Source organism: Pleurodeles waltl, chromosome 4_1 (genome assembly GCF_031143425.1).
Source record: "Pleurodeles waltl isolate 20211129_DDA chromosome 4_1, aPleWal1.hap1.20221129, whole genome shotgun sequence".
NCBI lineage: Eukaryota > Metazoa > Chordata > Amphibia > Caudata > Salamandridae > Pleurodeles > Pleurodeles waltl.
In genome coordinates, this window is record NC_090442.1 from 746,140,539 (window position 1) to 746,160,851 (window position 20,313).

Below are 20,313 nucleotides of genomic sequence, written 5' to 3' on the forward strand. Positions count from 1 at the left end.
ATCTCTTCAGCGCTGCAGGCAGGCAAGGGGGCTTCCTCGGGGAAACCTCCACCTGGGCAAGGGAGAGGGACTCCTGGGGGTCACTTCTGCAGTGAAAGTCCGGTCCTTCAGGTCCTGGGGGCTGCGGGTGCAGGGTCTTTTCCAGGCGTCGGGACTTAGGTTTCAGAGAGTCGCGGTCAGGGGAAGCCTCGGGATTCCCTCTGCAGGCGGCGCTGTGGGGGCTCAGGGGGGACAGGTTTTGGTACTCACAGTCGTAGAGTAGTCCGGGGGTCCTCCCTGAGGTGTTGGTTCTCCACCAGCCGAGTCGGGGTCGCCGGGTGCAGTGTTGCAAGTCTCACGCTTCTTGCGGGGAGATTGCAGGGTTCTTTAAAGCTGCTTCTTTGGATAAAGTTGCAGTCTTTTTGGAGCAGGTCCGCTGTCCTCGGGAGGTTCTTGTCGTCGTCGAAGCAGGGCAGTCCTCAGAGGATTCAGAGGTCGCTGGTCCCTTTGGAAGGCGTCGCTGGAGCAGAGTTTCTTTGGAAGGCAGGAGACAGGCCGGTGAGTTTCTGGAGCCAAGGCAGTTGTTGTCTTCTGGTCTTCCTCTGCAGGGGTTTTCAGCTAGGCAGTCCTTCTTCTTGTAGTTGCAGGAATCTAATTTTCTAGGGTTCAGGGTAGCCCTTAAATACTAAATTTAAGGGCGTGTTTAGGTCTGGGGGGTTAGTAGCCAATGGCTACTAGCCCGGAGGGTGGGTACACCCTCTTTGTGCCTCCTCCCAAGGGGAGGGGGTCACAATCCTAACCCTATTGGGGGAATCCTCCATCTGCAAGATGGAGGATTTCTAAAAGTTAGAGTCACCTCAGCTCAGGACACCTTAGGGGCTGTCCTGACTGGCCAGTGACTCCTCCTTGTTGCTTTCTTTGTTCCCTCCAACCTTGCCGCCAAAAGTGGGGGCCGTGGCCGGAGGGGGCGGGCAACTCCACTAAGCTGGAGTGCCCTGCTGGGCTGTGACAAAGGGGTGAGCCTTTGAGGCTCACCGCCAGGTGTTACAGCTCCTGCCTGGGGGAGGTGTTAGCATCTCCACCCAGTGCAGGCTTTGTTACTGGCCTCAGAGTGACAAAGGCACTCTCCCCATGGGGCCAGCAACATGTCTCTAGTGTGGCAGGCTGCTGGAACTAGTCAGCCTACACAGACAGTCGGTTAAGTTTCAGGGGGCACCTCTAAGGTGCCCTCTGGGGTGTATTTTGCAATAAAATGTACACTGGCATCAGTGTGCATTTATTGTGCTGAGAAGTTTGATACCAAACTTCCCAGTTTTCAGTGTAGCCATTATGGTGCTGTGGAGTTCGTGTTTGACAAACTCCCAGACCATATACTCTTATGGCTACCCTGCACTTACAATGTCTAAGGTTTTGTTTAGACACTGTAGGGGTACCATGCTCATGCACTGGTACCCTCACCTATGGTATAGTGCACCCTGCCTTAGGGCTGTAAGGCCTGCTAGAGGGGTGACTGACCTATACTTGCATAGGCAGTGAGAGGCTGGCATGGCACCCTGAGGGGAGTGCCATGTCGACTTACTCGTTTTGTTCTCACTAGCACACACAAGCTGGCAAGCAGTGTGTCTGTGCTGAGTGAGAGGTCTCCAGGGTGGCATAAGACATGCTGCAGCCCTTAGAGACCTTCCTTGGCATCAGGGCCCTTGGTACTAGAAGTACCAGTTACAAGGGACTTATCTGGATGCCAGGGTCTGCCAATTGTGGATACAAAAGTACAGGTTAGGGAAAGAACACTGGTGCTGGGGCCTGGTTAGCAGGCCTCAGCACACTTTCAATTGTAAACATAGCATCAGCAAAGGCAAAAAGTCAGGGGGCAACCATGCCAAGGAAGCATTTCCTTACATATACCCAATAGCAATCAGTAAGGAGCATAAAAACAAAAAGCATTGCCAAAAGTATTGGAAAATAATGAGGGGCCTAGGGGAGGGCCAAACCATATACTAAAACTGGAATGCGAGATACAGTCCCCCACCCAAGGATGTGGAGTTATTAGAGGGGAGCTGGAGGAACTAGGAACCCTAAGAGGATGAGGTAAGTAACAGAGTGGCCCCCAGTGACCAGGAGAGCAGAGGTAAGTACCTGGTTTTCCCTAAAACTAGCAGGAGGACTTCGGAAAAGGATTGTGCAAGACCCAGACCAGACTGGAAGAACCCAAAATTGGATCCTGGAAGACGAGGACCTGCAAAGGAAGGGGAACAAGTCCAGTTCATGATGGAGTGTCCGGTCGTGGCAGAAGCCACTACCAACCCTTCTGTGGATGCAAGACCAGGTCGAAAGGGGAAGAGGAAGATCAACTGTGCAGCACAGAAGATGAAGAGAAGTGCCTGAAGCGATGCAGATGGTGTCCCACATCGGCTGTCTGGTTGCAGTGGGCCAGTGGTGCCGGAGAACCACGAACAAGCTTTGGCAAATGCAAAAGAACAAGAAGACAAGTTGCAAGGCTGAAGAGGACCAGCAAGGCCCAGGGGACTCAACCTTTGGAGGGCTGTCTAAGGTGACCCTCAGCAGTCGGGAGAGTCACTAGAAGCAGTTGCAGCCCCCACAGGCAACCCACTGGCAGCAGGCACAGCGAGTTACAGTGAGGCCCAATCAGCACATCTGAAGAGGAGTCCCACATCACTGGAGCAGCAGAGAGGAGACTGTGCTTACTGGGGCCGGGGCTACATGGAGCCTGAAGATCCCTTGGAGCAGGAACAAACAAGCCTTGGTAGCTGCAAGAATCGCAGTGCTCCGGGGCACTGTCCTGCAAGGAGAGGCAAGGACTTACCGTCTCCCAAGATGGACTGCTGGCAGAGAGGACCAAGGGGACCACGCCAGACCACCACCTGTGATGCAGGATCCACGCAGTTCCTTAGGAGAGTAGATCCATGCAGCCGGTCGTCGTTTCAGTTGGTGCCTGCAGATGTAGGGGAGTGATTCCTTCGTTCCAAGGGAGATCCTTCTTACTTCTTCGTGCAGGCTGGAGTCTCGTCGACCTCACAGCATGCACAGCTGGGGAAATGTTGCAGTTGCTGGAAGAAACCAGTGGAACAGTTTTGCAAAGCAGAGCAGTCACTGGAGTTGCAGATTGTTGGTTCCTGAAGAGTCCAGTTAGGATTCCAGTGGCCAGAAGATGAAGTAAACATTGCAGAGTAATCCTGGTGGATCCATCGAATCAGAGGAACCACTCAAGAGGGAGACCCTAAATAGCCCTAAAAGGATGTTTGGTCACCTGCAAAGTCACCACCTATGAGGAGGGGATGCAACATCACCTACCTGACCTGGCGACTCAGAGACGGTCACAAGGATCCCTGCCTATCTTGGATTCAAGATGGCAGAATCAAGTGGCCACCTGGAGGAGCTCTGGGCATCAACCCTGCGGTGGTGATGGAAAGGGAAGTGGTCACTCCCCTTTTCTTTGGCCTGTTTCACGCCAGAGTAGGGACTGGGGGTCCCTGGACTAGTGCAAACCCATTTATGCAAGGAGGGCACCAAATGGGCACCAATTATGCAAGGAGGGCACCAAATGTGCCCTTCACAGCATACAGGTGGCTTGGGGAGGCTACCCCTCCCAAGCCATGCAACACCTATTTCCAAGAGAGATGTTGCCTCCCTCTACCACAGGAAATCCGTTGATCTGCCTTCCCCTGCTTGAGCTGGTCAAGCAGTGAGAGGGCAGAACCATGTCTGTGGGGTGACAGCAGCGCAGGCTGCCCGGAAAACCCTAGGAGACTGGTAGGAGCAATACTGGGGGTCCTCTAAGAAGCCCCCAAAGTGCATGGAATCATACAACCAATACTGGCAACAGTATTGGGGTATGACTCCGACATGTTTGATACCAAACATGCCCAAGTTCGGAGTTACCATTATGCAGTTGGACCGCAGGTATTTTTATTAACCTGTGTCCACTACATGGGTAAAATGGCTTCTCCGTACTTACAAAGTCTAGTGCAATGGAACTGGAGTTCACAGGGGCACCTCTGCTCATGCAGGTACCTGACCCTGCCCTCTGGGCTAGGAGGGCCTACACTGGGGTGACTTACAGTGACCTGTGGTGAAAGGGTGCATGCCCCTTTTCACACCAGCTGCAATGTCCTGCAGACACATTTTGCATAAGCTCCAATGGGTGGCACAATATGTGCTGCAGCCAATGGGGAACCCTGGTGCCCCAATGCCCTGGGTGCCCAAGTACCACATACTAAGGCTTATATGGGGGCACCAGTATGCCAATTGTGGGGCGTGCTCAGTCCTAAGCAACCAAATTTAGAGGGAGAGAGCACCATCACTGGGGTCCTGGTTAACAGGATCCCAGTGAAAGCAGTCCAAGCATACTGATCGCAAGCAAATAATGGGGGTAATCATGCCAAAAAGAGGGCACTTTCCTACAGCCCCTTTTACAGTTTGTGAACCTGGGTCATACACTAGGAAAACAATACGAAAATAGGAGTTTGGCACTCTCGCATTTTCCTCAAATTCTAACCATGTCCAGTTGTAGCAGAACATTGGTGAATTTAACCTTAACTAGCCGGAGATTGTGAGGAAATTATGAGGAGAAAAAGCAGTTCTTAAAAACTGCTCATTTTGCCTACATCCTCAGAATTATGGAGATTTCAATACGTTGCCACCAACAGGAAGGTTCATTTTTAATTTGCCTAGTTTTTGGTGGTGGAAGTGAAACTGTCCCGGATTGGCAACACAGTACCTTCTTTGGCATGTATTAAGGACGATGGAGGACACAAATATTTGCTTTTAAAAAAAAATTGTTTTGAAACTCTCACTTGCATCTAAATTAAATGTAAGTACCAAAGTGAAATATTTTCATGCTAAAATAAAACCAAACACTTTGATGACTAAGTTCATATATATTTTCACTTAAAAAAAAAAAAAACAGAGGTTACAGGGACATTATAGTACGGTCCTGAATTTACTCACACAAAACCACAGAAATTCAGCAGTTATAGAGTTATTTAAAGTAACTATAACTCGCACCCTAAGTGACTAACTTACACCCCCGCCATGCACATTTTTTTCTTCAACAATTTCACTGCTAATGTTTCCTTTACATTTTTAATTATGGAAGTTGTCATGAGTGCTGTAATATCTGGGGTAATTAGAAGTAATTATACCTGCTGGATTTCTAAGAAGATTTTGTGCGAGTAAATTCAGAACCTATCTATAAAACTTCCCTATAACCTTTGTTTTTTTAAGTGAATTTCTATGTTTTTCAAAAAATGTATTTCCCAACTATAAAGCCCCTGTAACGTTTGTTTTTTTCAGTGAATTTCTATGGTGTTCTTAATGTAAAGTAACAAAATGGTTACTTACCAGTAGGAGTAGTTTTACAGCCTAAAGAGCATTCTGGATTCACACGCTGTGCTTCATTCCACCATCTAGTGGTTGAGCCCGGAATGGTCTATTTTTGTTTTTTTTTCTTCCTGCTTTCGGGCATCATCTACGTGCTAGGTCCGTCCCCTGTATGATTTCAGCTGGTGCTCCTGAAGTTCCTGTGTGTGGTGTGGTAGCCATCTTCCATTTTTATTTTTGCTTGCTTTTATGTACATCATACCTCTTCCCTACCTGTTTGTCCTGTTCTCATACTGTGGGAGGTGGGTGGGTCACATGTGAATCCAGAAAACTCTTCAGGCTGCAAAACTACTCCAACTGTTAAATAACTGTTTCTTTTTGCAGCATGAATCCTTTTCTGGATTCACAAGCTGTGCATAAGATTGTGCAGCGCTTTTCCCCTTTATTTGGGTTGGTTTGGTTGAAATGACGAGCTTGCAAACAGGTGCTGTAGTACCTTCTGTCCAACTTGGGCTTCTTTATGCATTTGAATGTCCACACAGTAATGTTTTGAGAATGTGTGTGGGGATGCCCATGTTGCTGCTGCACAGATAGTGTGTGTGGGTACGTTTGCCATGCAAGCTAATGTTGCACCCTTTTTCCTGTTGGACTGTGCTTTTGGATGGTGAGGCAGTTGTTTCCCAGCTGCTGCATAGCATGTTTGGATTGTTTCCATGATCCATCGAGCGATAGTCCCCTTTGTGACGGGGGATCCTTTACTGGATTTGGCTTATGAGACAATTGGTTTCCTTTGCGGAGCCGCTTGGTCTCCTCCAAGTAATATATTATAGCCCTTCTTACATCCAGTGTATGTAGTTTTCTTTCTAGTTGAATGCGTGGGTTCTTAAAGAAGACTGGCAACTGTATTGCTTGGTTGACATGAAATTTGCTTACCACTTTAAATAGGAATTGGGAGCTTGTTCTGAGAAATACCTTGTCCTTGTGAATTTGCATGTATGATTCCTGTATTGTTAGCGCTTGAATTTCGCTTACCCTTCGTATCGATGTGATAGCTATGAGGAAGGCGGTCTTAAGTGTGGTAAAATCGAGTTCAGCTTTGTGCATGGGTTTGAATGGTTTTGTCATAAGTTGTGTCAACACTGTTTAAGCTCCATATCGGGGGCTAGTGCCCCTCTTGGAGGGGCGATTTGTTTGGATCCTTCCAGAAACCTCTTTATTACAGGTTTTGTGAAGAAGCTTTAACATAATATTCCTCTGGTGTAGGCCACGATTGCCGCCAAGTGTACCTTGAGAGAAGAGTAGTTGATTCCGCTGTCAAGCAAGGGGGTGAGATAGGTTATTAGTGCCTCCTGCCTAGATGTTGCTTGTAGGATAGTATTTACTGTTCACCACTGGAGGTATCTTTTCCATTTTGATGCATTTCCATGGTTCAGGGTGGTAGGTTTAGATATCTGAATTCTATGTATTCAGGCGCCATGCAGCTAGATTGAGTGTTGCTGGCTCCGGGTGAAGCACATTCCCCTTCTGCATTGTGAGTAGGCGATGGTCCACTTTGATCTTTATCATCTGTCCCTTGGACAGCTCGAGAAAGTTTGTCTGGCCCACTGAGGGGATATCAGGATGAGGTGTGTCCCTGGTTTCCTGGCCTTCTCCTGTACCTTTGGTATTAGGGAATCGGCGGAAAGGCGTAGGCAAATCTCATGACCAGGTTAGTGACAGGGCATTCCCCTCTGTCTGGTGGTGTGGAAGTCTGGAGGTGAAGTGTTGGCATTTTCTGCCTATGTGCACAAGTCAATTGTTGATGTGCCCCAAATCCCGAAGATTTTTCTAGGCTCCTTTATTTTAACTCCCATTCATGTGTGATGCTTTCCGGTCTGCTTAGTCTGTCTGCCTCTATGTTGTCCTTCCCTGCTAGGTAGACTGTAAGTTGATCCCCTGTGGCCTCGCCCAATTCCATATTTCTTGGGCTAGCTTGCTTAGAGAGTGAACAACTTTGTACCCCCTTGTTTGTTCATATAAAACACAGTTGTATTATCTGTTTGGATTAGTACTGTCTTTCCTGATATTTGTGTTTGAAATTCTTTCAAGGCCAGTAATACTGTTTTCAGCTCTAGGAAACTGATGTGTTTTATTGCATCTGTCTTGTTCCATTAACCTCGGATTCTTAAATTGTCTGCATGTGCTCCCCATCCCTTGTGGGACGTTTCCAATGTGATGGTCACTGAGGGAGCTGCTGTCTTGAAAGGTCTTCCCCTGGTTATATGTTTGGATGCCCACCACTGTACCTCCTTCTGTAATCTTTCTGTTACAACCACCAGATCCTCCAAATTCCAGGTGGTTTGTGACCAGTTGTTGGTCATCCACTCCTGGAATAGTCGCATGTTGAGTCTTGCATGGTGTATGAGGGGATGCATGATGCAGACTGTCCCTTCTGGTAAGACGAGTTTGCTCTGTGACCACCTGTACTCTCCTCTGGGCAGGGTAAACATGTGCTTTCCCTGCATCAAGTCTGGCTCCTAGGAAGATCTTTTCCTGAAGTGGTTATGGGGATGAGTTTTGTGGTTTATGCTGAACCCTAGCTTTTGTAGGGTTCTGATCACTGTTTTAGTATCCCTTTGACATTTCTCCTTTGAATGTGCCATTATAAGCCTGTCGTCAAGGTAGGGGTAAATGTGAATTCCCTTCCTTCTTAGGAATGCTACGACTGCCGCTAGGCATTTTGTGAAAACCCTTGGTGCTCATTTTATTAAATGGTAGTGAACTCTGTCGAGTAGGAATCTGAGGTATCTTTTGTGTGCCTGGTTCATCAGTATGTGCAGATACGCATCCTGAAGGTCTATGGTTGCCATGTAGTCTCCTCTTTGCAGAAGTGGGACTACCTCCTGTAAGGTTGTCATTTAGATAAGCAGGATGTGGATTAATTTGTTTATAAACCTGAGGTCTGCAGGAAGCTGGGCTGGTGTGTGGTGGGTACCTATGGTTCAAACACCTTATACCAGGTATCCCCTATTAGTGTAGTGTATGCAGTGTCTAGAAGCCAGGCTCTCTAGAGGTAGCTGTGGATGAGCAGCCAAAGCTTTTCTAGGAGACATGCAAAGCTCAAGCAATACCACTATTGTCACACAGATTAAAGAAAACACTCAGTATTATAAAAAAATAAAGGTTCTTTATTTTAGTGACACAATTACCAAACGTACTAGAAAGGCAACCCTCCAACAGGAGGTAAGTAACATACTAGATATGTACACTGGTAATGAGAAATAGGCATAAAAAGCAGTAGACAACAGTGCAATAACAACAGACAATAGTGACCCCAGGGGGGAGCCCAAACCATATACTAAATAAAATGTAATGCGAATGAAGGACCCCCGCCTAAGTAAGTGGAATGTGTAGAGGGGAGCTGGGGGGGGTTGGGGGGGAGGACTAGGAAACCCAGAAGATAAGTACCACTGTGTCCCCAGCGACCAGGAAGAAAAGAGGAAGTTACTGCATTTTCCCCAAACCACACAAAAGGAGTAAAAAGAAGATAATGCAACACCTAGACAAGACTGCACGAAACCAGCGGTGGATTCCTGAAGAGGAAGACCTGTGGAAGAAAGGGACTAAGTCCAGAAGTTGCAAGAGTGTCTGGTGGTGGCAGGAGCCAATACCCACCCATCTGTGGTTGCAGGAGTTGGCTGGCAGTAGGACGAAGACTGTCAGCAATGAAGCCCTGGAGCCGGAGAAGAGTTCCTGGAGGATGCAGCTGACGTCCCACGCCGGATGGACGATTGCAGTTTGTCTGTGACATGGGAAAGCCACCAACATGGGGAGTCATCAGGGGACCCTAAGCAAGGCAGAGAGTCCACAGAAGAAAAGGCAGCCCTAACAGGAGACCCACTGGAAGAGGATCAAGGAGTTGCAGATGATCCCATGCAGCACAACTGAAGGGTCCCACGCCGCAGGAGAAGCATGTAGAGGGCTGTGTGTAGCAGGGAAGAGTGCTGGGGTTGGAGCTACACAGAGCCTGAAGATCCCTTGGAGGAAATGCCAACAAGCCTTGGTGGCTGCAAGAGAGCTGTGCAAAGGGGTACTGTCCTGCGTGGCAAGGCAAGGGCTTACCTCCATCAACGTAGGACCCCCACCCATGATGCAGGATCCACGCAGCTCAGGATGAGAGGAGATCCATGCAGCCGGTTGTCGATGCTGTTGGTGCCTGCGGATGCAGGGGAGTGACTGCTTCACTCCAAGGGAGATTCCTTCTTACTTCTAGTTGAGGTTGAAGACTTGCCATCCTCAGAGGATGCACAGCTGGTGAAATGTTGCAAAAGCTGGAGGGAGCCGTGGAAACAATGTTGCGAGGTTGCACAGGATTCCTGGTGAAATCTTGCAAGCCGATTTTGAGGACTCACCCAAGAGGCAGACCATAAATAGCCCTGAAAGATGGACTGGTCACCTAGCCAGGTGACCACCTATCAGGAGGGGGCTCTGACGTCACCTGCCTGACCTGGCCACTCAGATGCTCCCAGAGCTCCCTCCATCTTGTATTCAACATGGCAGAATCAAGGGACCCTCTGGAAGAGCTCTGGGCACCACCCCTGGGGTGGTTATGGACAGGGGAGTGGTCACTCCCCTTTTCATTGTCCAGTTTCACACCAGAGCAGGGACTTGAACTGGTGCAGACTGGTTTAAGCAAGGAGGGCACCAAATATGCCCTTCAAAGCATACCAGTGGCTTGGGGGAGGAAACCCTTCCTAAGCCATGCAACACCTATTTCCAAAGTGAGAGGTTGGTACCCCCCCCCCCTCACCACCCTCACCCCCCCCCCCACCACTCCTGAAGGAAATCCTTTGTTCTGTCTTCCTGCGTTTGAGCTGATCAAGCAGCAGAAGAACAGAAACCTGTCTGAGGATGGCAGCAGCTTGGGCTGCCCGAAAAACGTAGAAGGTGGTATGATTCAGACATGTTTGACACCAAACAAGCCTAGGTTCGGAGTTACCGTTCGGAGGTACCGTTATGTAGCTGGACATAGATCTATGTCCAGTATACGTGTAAAATGGCGTCCCCGCACTCACGTAGTCCATGAAAATGGAGCTGGAGGTTGTGGGGGCACCTCTGCTCATGCAGGGTGCCCATACATACAGGTACCTGCACCCTGCCCTCTGGGCTAAGAGGGCCTACCATAGGAGTGACTTACAGTGACCTGGTGCAGTGACCTATAGTGAAAAGGGTGCATGCACCCTTTCACGCAAAGGCATGCAGAGAGGTTTTGGATGGGCACCCCTGGGTGGCATAATGCAAGCTGTAGCCCATGTGGGACTCATGGTGCCCCAAGGCCCTGGGCACCTGTGTACCATATACTGGGGACTTACATGGAGGCACCAGTATGCTAATTGTAAAATGTGTGAAAACCATGAAAAACTGAATTTAGGTTAAGAGAGCACAGTCACTGGGGTCCTGGTTAGCAGGATCCCAGTGAACAGAGTCAAAAACATACTGACATCAGGCAAAAAGTGGTGGTAACCATGCCAAAAAAAAAAGAGTCTACTTTACTACAAGCTCCACGATTGGCCTTAATGTTAGGTCTTGTTTTGGTACCAGGAGGTAGGATGAGTAGTTTCCCTTGTTTAATTCCTTTCTTAGTACTCTTTCTTTTGCTTGCTTTTGGAGGAGTTCTTTCATTTCTCTCCTTAGTTGTACCAGTTCTGTTCTTTGAAATACGTTTTCTTTTTTGGTGGGTTTGGTGGTGGTAGGCTTGAGAGTTCTATACAGTAGCCGTGGTGTACCATGTTCAAAACCCAATTGTCAGGAGTAGTTATTTTTTCCCCATTGCTGTGGGTACTGGGCTATTCTGCCCCATATCCGTGTTGTGTGTGGGCTTGGGGCTATCTGTGAGCCACTTGGCTGTTCCTTCTCCTCTCAGGGGGATGGGGGACCCTTTGCTCTCCCTCTACCTTGAAAGGGTTCTCTCACGGGGTGTTGCCAGGGGTGAAACCCGGTATGTTGATCACTTTGTTGCTGGGTACTCCCCTCAGATGGTTGTTGCTGTCCTGCCACAAAGGCTCCCCTACCTACGGGCCTTCTGATGGTGTTTCCTCTTCTGAAGTTGCCTCTGTATTGTAGAGCCCCCATTGCTTTCGCTGTTGCATTGTCCCTTTTGCTTTGCTGCAAGGACTCATCCACCTCTTGGCCAAATAGGGGCTCTTCAGTGAAGGGCTTGTTCATTTTAGAGGCCTGTGGCTCAGGTATGAAGCTGTATATCCTGAGTCATGCTTGCCTCCTTAGTGTTGTTCCTGTGCACATTTGTCTGCTGGCTGTGTCGGTGGCGCCCAGCGACAATGATGGTGATGGTTTTCCCCACCTGTATAATCGCTCTTGCTCGTTTCTGATCTCCTTCTGGGAGTTTCTACATTAGCTCCTCAATTTTGTCCCGCTGCTGGTGGCCATAATCTGTTGAGAAAGGCATTTGAGTTGTGAGCTGTGTAGCTGCTTCTCTCTCTGTCGTTCTCCCTACCATGTCCAGCCTTTTGCTTTCCCTTTTTGTAGGGGGGCCTATGGGGGTGTGTGCGCTGCTCCTCCTCCTTGCTGTTTTGATGATGATGGAGTCCGCAACTGTGTTCCCCTGAACATACTTTGGGTCCTTTGGAGAGGGCTTGTATTCCTTCTCCACCCTTGATGTCGCCCCTTTTGCTGCTGCAGGTTCTCTGATCCAGAATGCTGGGTAGCATGGGGAGAAAGAAGTTTCCCTTGATTGATAGCATGAGAGTTTCCAGTACGAAACATGAGTCTCCCTTCTCTTCTTCCAGGGGTGCTCCATATGTGTCTGCTTCCCTTTTCACTAAGCTGTTATAGCAGGTCATGTCATCGGGGCGTAGGCTTCGAGGGGTAGCTGTCAACCTTCTCTTCTGGGGTCTCCATTTCGAGACCATTCCAATCATCCTCGAAACTCCATGTTGCGTAGAATTCCTCCTCTGCCTCTTCTTCATGAGGTTCAGGCGTTGCCGGTGCCTCGAGCGCAGTCTCGTCCTGTGCGACCTCCGTGCCGGTTGAGGGTTTTGGTGGGATTCTGAATTGCTTTAGTGGAACATCGAACTCTTTCTTTCTTTGCAGGAGCGCTGCCATTTTAACCGTTAGACAATGCCTTTTTTTCTCTCCACCTATGATGACTCTGACGTCTTGTGCCGTCAATGGTCATTTTTTGGGCATTTGTTCCTCTGATGGTTTTGGGGTATCTTTCCCATTGGAGAGTTTTGCCCGTTTCGGTGCCCGGCCTTCTTCAGTATCTCTGGTCTGGGATCCCTGGGGCTCTCTCATTCGGGGATTGATTGTCTTTTTCTTAGGCATCGGGGTTGCCTTGTGGTGCTTTTTCCTAGGGGATTTTCTACTCAGATTCTGGGTGATTTCTTTACCTTCTCTGGCCCTTTTTCAGTGTCCTTTCTTGTCTTCTTCAGCAGTCATTTTTGTTCTTGGCATACCCCTTGAGGAATTCGTCATTCGACCCTCCGTGGGTCAACTCTGCGCCTCCCGCCTGATCTTCATTGCAGGATAGGCCTATATCCTTCAGCGACTTCTTGTGTTTTTGGCTCCTCTTTGCTGTGCGGTGCCTTCTCTCTGCTTTCGGCCTGGCCTGAGAGTTGTGGGTACAAACGCAGCGCAGACGTCGCATCCCTCATCTTTGTGGTCTTTAGAAAGGCAGAGGTTGCAAACTTTGTGTGGGTCGCATTATGTAAATTTATGGTGACAGTTCAGGCAGAATTTAATGGGGTGTTTTCCATGACCCCTACCTTGCTTAATTCTCCTGGCATGTGTGAATTCCTTCGGTGTCCCCTGCCAGGATATGTGCCCTGTTCTCTCCTCGTCTCGGTCGATGCTAATTTCGGCGCCATCCTCCCGAAACAAATGTTTGAATTTCTTCTGATCTTTTCAGCGTTGTTTCAAAAAACTTCGGACCTCCTCCGTTGCTTCCAGATCAAACGGTAGAAAAAAAGAATCTGAAGATGGCTACCACGCACACGAACTTCAGCGGGCGCCGTCTGACATCATACAGTGAACGAACCATGCATAAAATGGTGGTCGACCAACCCCAAAAGGAAAAGAATAAAACAAAAAGAAACAAGAAAATAGACAATTCCGGGCCCAACCACTAGATGGCAGAATGATGCACAGCATGTGAATCCAGAAAAGGATTTATTCAGCAAAATGTTAATTACTAGACATTAATCCAACTACCGCCTCACACAACCTTTGGCCCTCCGCAGTGGGGGTTGGCCACAGGGCCTGTCTCTCTGGGTGTAAGAATAGGTGTGAGAAGGTGTTTCTGGGTGTGAAAGTGAGCGTGAGAGTGTCTGTCTGGGTGTGAGAGAGGGTGTGGGAGGGTCTATGTGTCTGGAGGTATTAGAGGGACGCTCTGGGTGTGAGTGTTTCTGTGAGTGGGTGTGTCAGTGCCTGAGTGGGTCTGTTACTGGGTACATTAGTGTCTGTGTGGGTCTTTGTAGGAAACTGGCTCTGTATATACTATATCAAAATGAGATATAGGGGGTCATTCTGACCCTGGCGGTAATTACCGCCATGGCGGAGGTCGGCGGTAGCACCGCCAACAGGCTGGTGGTGCACCGCTGGGCATTCTGACCGCGGCGGTTCAGCCGCGGCCAGAAACGGAAAGTCGGCGGTGTACCGCTGACTTCCCGCTGCCCTTGAGAATCCTCCATGGCGGGGATTCTGACACCCCTACCGCCATCCGGTTCCTGGCGGTTCTCCCGCCAGGAACAGGATGGCGGTAAGAGGGCCCCACGAAGAATTTCAGTGTCTGCTTTGCAGGCACTGAAATTTGCGACGTGTGCAACTGCACCCGTCGCACCTTCCCACTCCGCCGGCTCCATTCTGAGCCGGCGTCCTCGTGGGAAGGGTGTTTCCCGCTGGGCTGGCAGGCGGACTTTCGGCGGTCGCCCGCCGGCCCAGTGGGAAAGCCAGAATGACCACGCGGTCTTTCGGCGGGAACCGCTTGGCGGGCGGTGACCGCCGTCCGCCGCGGTCAGAATGACCCCCATAGTGTGCAGAGTCCAGGGGTTCCCTAGAGGCTTAACAGAGGCTAAAGTAGATAATACTAAGGCTCTCTTTTGTGGTAGTGTGATGAACAGCTAGGCTTATCAGAGGGTAGTGCAAAGCATTTGTTGTACACACACACTCACACAGAGAGACAACAGAAGAAGCACACACCAGGCCAATGGTTTTTAATATAGAAAAAATATATTTTCTTAATTTATTTTAGAAACACAAGATTCAAGTTGCAGGTAAGTACTTCAATAGATTTGTATGTCACACACTTATCACACATATATCAATAATACTTTGTTTGAAATCGATAAGTTATACAGTTTTTGCAATATTGGCAATCTGTTTTAAAGATTGACAGTGCAATTTTTAGAAACAGTTCCTGGTAGGAAGTAAAGTCAGTACGATTTACAGGGAAGTACGTGACTTACAGTTTCAGTCTCTGGGGGTTAGGAAGTCCACAGGTTGGGGGTTTAAATCAACTCCAAACACCCACCACCTTCAACACAGGGCTGGCCGAGTGCAGAGATCAAAGTTGAGGCAAATTTAACATGGGCTCCTATGGAGATTAAGGGCACTCGATTTCAGATCTGCTGGCAGGTAAGTACCCATGTCTTAGGAGGGTAGACATGGGGGGTTTAGAAAAGCACAAGGGGGGCCACAAGTAGGCACCAAACACACACCCTCAGTGGCACAGGGGCGGCCGGGTGCCGAGTGTCGGGCTCCCGATGCTTTTCTATGAGGGGACCCCGGGGTCACTTAGATGCTGCAGGCTGGGTCCAGGGGGTCAGTTCAGGATAACCACAGACTGGACAAGTAGGAGGAATGCCTGCTGAATGCTGCTGCACCTGGGTCGGGTTCTCCAAGGCCTGAGGGCTGCGGGTGCTGTGTAACTTTGGGCGTCGGATATCTTCGTCCGAAGCTTTCGAGGTCAGGAAGGTCCTCTGAATTCACACTGCAGGCATCGTCATGAGGGGCAGGAGAGGTCAACCCAGGATGGGCACTTGCTCGGAATCGACTGGGGATTCTCTCTAGCCGGTTGGGGCACCTGGACATGGGCCGTTGGTGTCAGGTGCAGAGTGGTCAGGACTCGCGTATCCAGGGAGACTCTGGAGTCCTTTAATGGAGTTTCTTTCCGGACAGGGCCACTTTCCTCTGGAGTTCTTGGTCCTTTGGTATGCAGGGCAGTCCTCTGGAGCTTGGCAGAGGTCGCTGGTCCCGCTGGATGCGATGCTGTTCTTGTGCAGGTTCTTTGAAGCAGGAGGCAGGCCAGGAGGGCTGGGGCCAAGTCAGTTTTTGTCTTCCTTCTTCTCTACTGGGGTTTCAGCTTAGCAGTCCATCTTTCTTGTCAGGTCGCCAGGAATCTGGTGAGCTGGGTTCAGGGTGGCCCTTAAATCCTCGATTTAGGGGTGTTACGGGTTCAGAGGGAAGTAGCCAATGGCTAAGGTCTCCGTGGGTGGCTACACCCTTCTTGTGTCCACTCCCTTTAGGGAGGGGGACAACAATTTAACCCCACTGGTCCCTACCCTCCAATCCAAGATGTAGGATTTTGCATGGAGAGGGTCCCTTCAGCTCGGGACACCTTAGGGGTGGTCCCAGCTGAAGTGGTCACTCCTTGTTTTAGCCTAAGTTTCCTGCTGAACTTGCCGCCAATAGGGGGCCTTTGTCTGTGGACAGGCATCTCCACTAGCTGGAATGCACTGGGGCACTGTAACATGAGGCCGAGCCTTTGAGGCTCACCGCCAGTTCCTGCAGTGGGGAGGTGTGAAGCATCTCCACCCAGAGCAGACTTTGTTTATGGCCTAAGAATGCACAAAAGCTCTCACCCTATGGGATCAGAAACTTGTCTGCTAGTGGCAGGCTGGCACAGACCAGTCAGCCCTACATTAGAGGATTGGTTAAGATACAGGGGCCATCTCTAAGATGCTCTCTGTGTGCTTCTTAGAATAAATCCAACACCGTCATCAATGTGGGTTTATTGTGCTGAGAAGTGCGATACCAAACTTCCCATTACTCAGTGAAGCCGTTATGGAGCTGTTGAGTTAGAAATGACAAACTCCTACACCATATACTTAATATGGCCACACTGCACTTGCAATGTCTAAGAATGGACTTAGGACACTGTAGGGGCATATTGCTCATGCAGCTATGCCCTCACCTGTAGTATAGTGCACCCTGCCTTAGGGCTGTGAGGCCTGCTAGAGGGATGGCTTCCCTATGCAACAGGCAGTATTTTGTGGGCATGGCACCCTGAGAGGGATGCCATGTTGACTTTGTCTTTTTCTCCGCACCAACACACACAATCTGCAACTGCAGTGTGCATGTGTTTGGTGAGGGGTCCCTTAGGGTGGCACAATACATGCTGCAGCCCTTAGGGACCCTCCCTGGCCACAGGGCCCTTGGTACCACTGGTACCTTTTACAAGGGACTTAGCTGTGTGCCACAGGTGTGTCAATTGTGGAAACAATGGTAGTTTTAGGAAAAGAATAGTGGTGCTGGGGCCTGCTTAACAGGATCCCGGTACACTCTCAGTGACGTCAGCATCAATAGAAGGCAAAAAGTGTGTGGGGAAGCGGGGAGGGTAACTCCAACAAGGGCCAGTTTCATACAGTCTATGAGTTGGTGCATCAGTGTCTGAGTGGAACTGTGAGTGGGTGTGTGAGTGTCTGTGTGGGTGTGTCAGTAGCTGTGGGAGTGACTCTGCTACAAAGGAATCTCACCTAACCTTTTATCCAACAACAGTCCACAATTTTGCACAAAATATCTACCCAAGTGGAGATCTTTCCGATTCCTTGGGCAAATATTCAGTGTGCATTCTACAGTACAGATGTGTTGTAGGCCACAAGGGAAAGTTTCCAGTGACCTTGTGTGCGTTTGGCAATGTGACTGTGGCTCGTGCGTCTTTCTCCAAAATTCTGAGATAACATGAATCCTCCTATAAAGAGTCCAACGAGACTACAAAGATATAAAACTCAACCAAACCATGGTCCTTCCTCTCAGCTATATGACGTATGTGCTTCTTTGTTTTCAGGGAATGTTCTATTATTATTTGATATTGAAGGGGGGGTGCGCCCCCCTCTTCTTCCCCTGGCTGATTTTGGCCCCCGGAGACCAGCCTTAACATATGCTTTCTTTTTCTGGGAGGGGGGCCCCCCTCCCCAGGTCGATCTCTGCCCCGGGGCCCGCCATGTCACCCAGGTACCCAGTCAGCAGCTTTGGGGATGTAGGAGGGTTTGGGAGGGAGAGGGGGATGTTGACTCCTGTCGGAGCCAGCATTGCTGTTAGACAGGGAGGTGCTAAGCATGGAGAGCAATCCTTTTGTCTGTTTCCCTGACAGCATGTTTGACAACTGTTGCTTCCTGGAAGCAGAGTGGTGAGCACCCCAGGATATAGTCAGAGACGGGCCTGGAGGCGTGGCAATCCCAAGGGCCATAATTGGCTCCAGGAGGAGGACCGCGCAGCGCCACTCCTTCTGTTCGCACGCAGAGTCCCAAGATGGCTGCCAGCACTTCCTTGCTGAAGTGTTGCCAGCCAATCAGATCTCAGCACGAGATCGGGAGGGTTAGTGGAGACTCCACATCCCTATTTAAACAAATTTGAATTTTCTTTAATATCTCAAAAACTACTGAACAGATTAACACCAAATAACAAAAAGGGTGCTTTCTGGACCAAGAGCTACCTTTCTGGCAAATATGGTGAAATTCCGTTCAGCAGTTCAGACTGTAGCCCTGTTCAAAAACAATATGGGAATTAACAAGGGGAAAGCGTGTTTTGTGATTCACCCTTCTTCTCAGCCCCCTACTTCACGGATCACCCCGAATCTTTCCAAACCGCAGCTGAAGTGAGCATTAAATACCTTTTGGAAAATTTCCTGAAGATTCATCAACCGGCACCACAAAATATAAGTAAGTAAAAAAACGTTATTTTCTACAGAAACTAGGCCCTAAGTGTAACTACCTAGTGGTGGCTTCCACTAGGTAATACATAAGAATATATAAACAAAAGTGATCAAAGTGCATATATATATATATATATATATATATATATATATATATATATATATATATATATATACACACATACATATATATATACATACATATATATATATATATATATACATACACACACACACACACACACACACACACACGTACTAGAACAGCATCCTGTTATCAACAAGAAAATCTAACCACTAAGAAGCAGAATTCTAGGTCTCTCACAAGATGTGCGTTCGCACTTGTTGAACTACTCCTTCTCTATAAATTGGGAGCAAAAGTAATAGGCTCTCAAGCCCATTCAACAAAAGTTAAAGCAGTGTTATAAACAGTGTTTTTTCTGATCCACTAGTCTGCTCCAGGAGAAGAAAGAAGCAAAGCTTGTCTTGTTACGTTCATGCACGCAACAAAAGATGTTAAAAAAAAAAAACAAAAAAAAAAAAGGTGAGCATGTGCCCTCCCATTGGTTAATGCTTTGGGTGATGGCTGCAGAAACAGTCCACAGATCAGGCGCATTCAGGTGCATGCGCCTGTAACGCAAAGAAAGCACATCTTTACTAACAGATGTGGATCCCACAAATACTGCGCAAACCTATAATCCGCTGATGAAGAATTGTTAAGTCTGTATGAGAGAAAAATGTGAGGGGGAAAAAAAAGGGGCTCAGCAGAAAAAGTATAAATGAAGCCATAGGTGTTAGCATGACATGTGAAGCGGATTTTGGGAAGTTATTCAGTTTTCGATTTGTAATTTTCTTTTTTTGGAGCGGTCACAAGTTGAAAGACGCTATGATTCAAATATATAGATATCAGTGCTAGTGACTAGGTATTATTACTTTTAGTAGCAGAAGGCTTCCAAATGTCTGCCGCAGGTATGTTTAAATCAGTGTAGTGATTAATTTACAACTGATTTCCAAGCACAAGCCACTCTACAAATAGGTGCACATGAACCGAAAAACATAAGAGGACAGCCTAGGCATTAAGCCGTTGGCAGTTTTTGCTGTGCCTGCATTATTGTCTGAATAAGCCTATTTTCCTTAACTTACCGGGAAAGGCAGGGATATTCTTCAAAGCCAAGCTAAGAACACGTGACAACTTAAGAGGGAGGGTGGATACAGACAGTATAGAAAAGTCAAGGCTGCTTCACACACTTCCGGGAAGACTCATGGCCAGAGCTTTAGACAACCGATAACTGAAAGGCTAAACTTCCATGGATTATCTGTAAACACTACTAATGGGAAACTGTGAAAACCCTATTTGGTGACCTAAAAGTGGTCAACTAGTGATCTCTAGAAACTGCAATTAAAGCGCCACAACCTTCTCTCTACTGAAGTGCACATAGATTTACCTCTGCCAAATACTAAAAAGAACATTTGCAAGCACCAACCATGTCCGAATGTTGATAAGAACATGCATCACTTCGACTAAACCATTCCTCTCTAACGCATAAACTACATTCTTTGAATTGCAGAGTAAGTAAGCCTAACTCCTGACTCAAGCAACTATTGTGACAGGTCCAAATCTAAAGAAACCAGCCACAATGATACTGACAATTCTTTAGAGTGGCCGTCTAGAACGTAAGAGTGAATTCCCAAAGACATCACAGGTGCCATGTCTCTGCTGCATGGTCACGCAAACCCAAGCTCATGAGCATTAAAAAAATATATAATCGATGGATTCCAATAAAGCTGATTTTCATTTCAAAAAAAGAAATAACTTTGTCAAATGTACTTCTTGTTCCCAAGAGCAAAGCCAAGCAGTTGCTATGACCTTTCATTCCAATGGTTAGTTAATTTTACAATGTCTTTCTAGTGCCATTCTTCTTATGGTTTTCCTTTTTGATCTTTAACTAGCTAAACTAGCATGGATTACTGGACTTTTTTACAGTAAAGTTTTAAGGCCAGATTTAGATTTCGGCTGAGGTGTTATTCCGTCACAACGGTACGGATATCCAGACTGCTGAACTCTA

General features: G+C 48.2%; 1 protein-coding gene across 4 annotated transcripts in view; it reads right to left on the minus strand.

Moving 5' to 3' along the window:
* Window positions 1-20,313, minus strand: part of IMPDH1 (inosine monophosphate dehydrogenase 1) — a 357,871-nt gene that overhangs the window by 166,807 nt on the left and 170,751 nt on the right. The window lies entirely within an intron of this gene.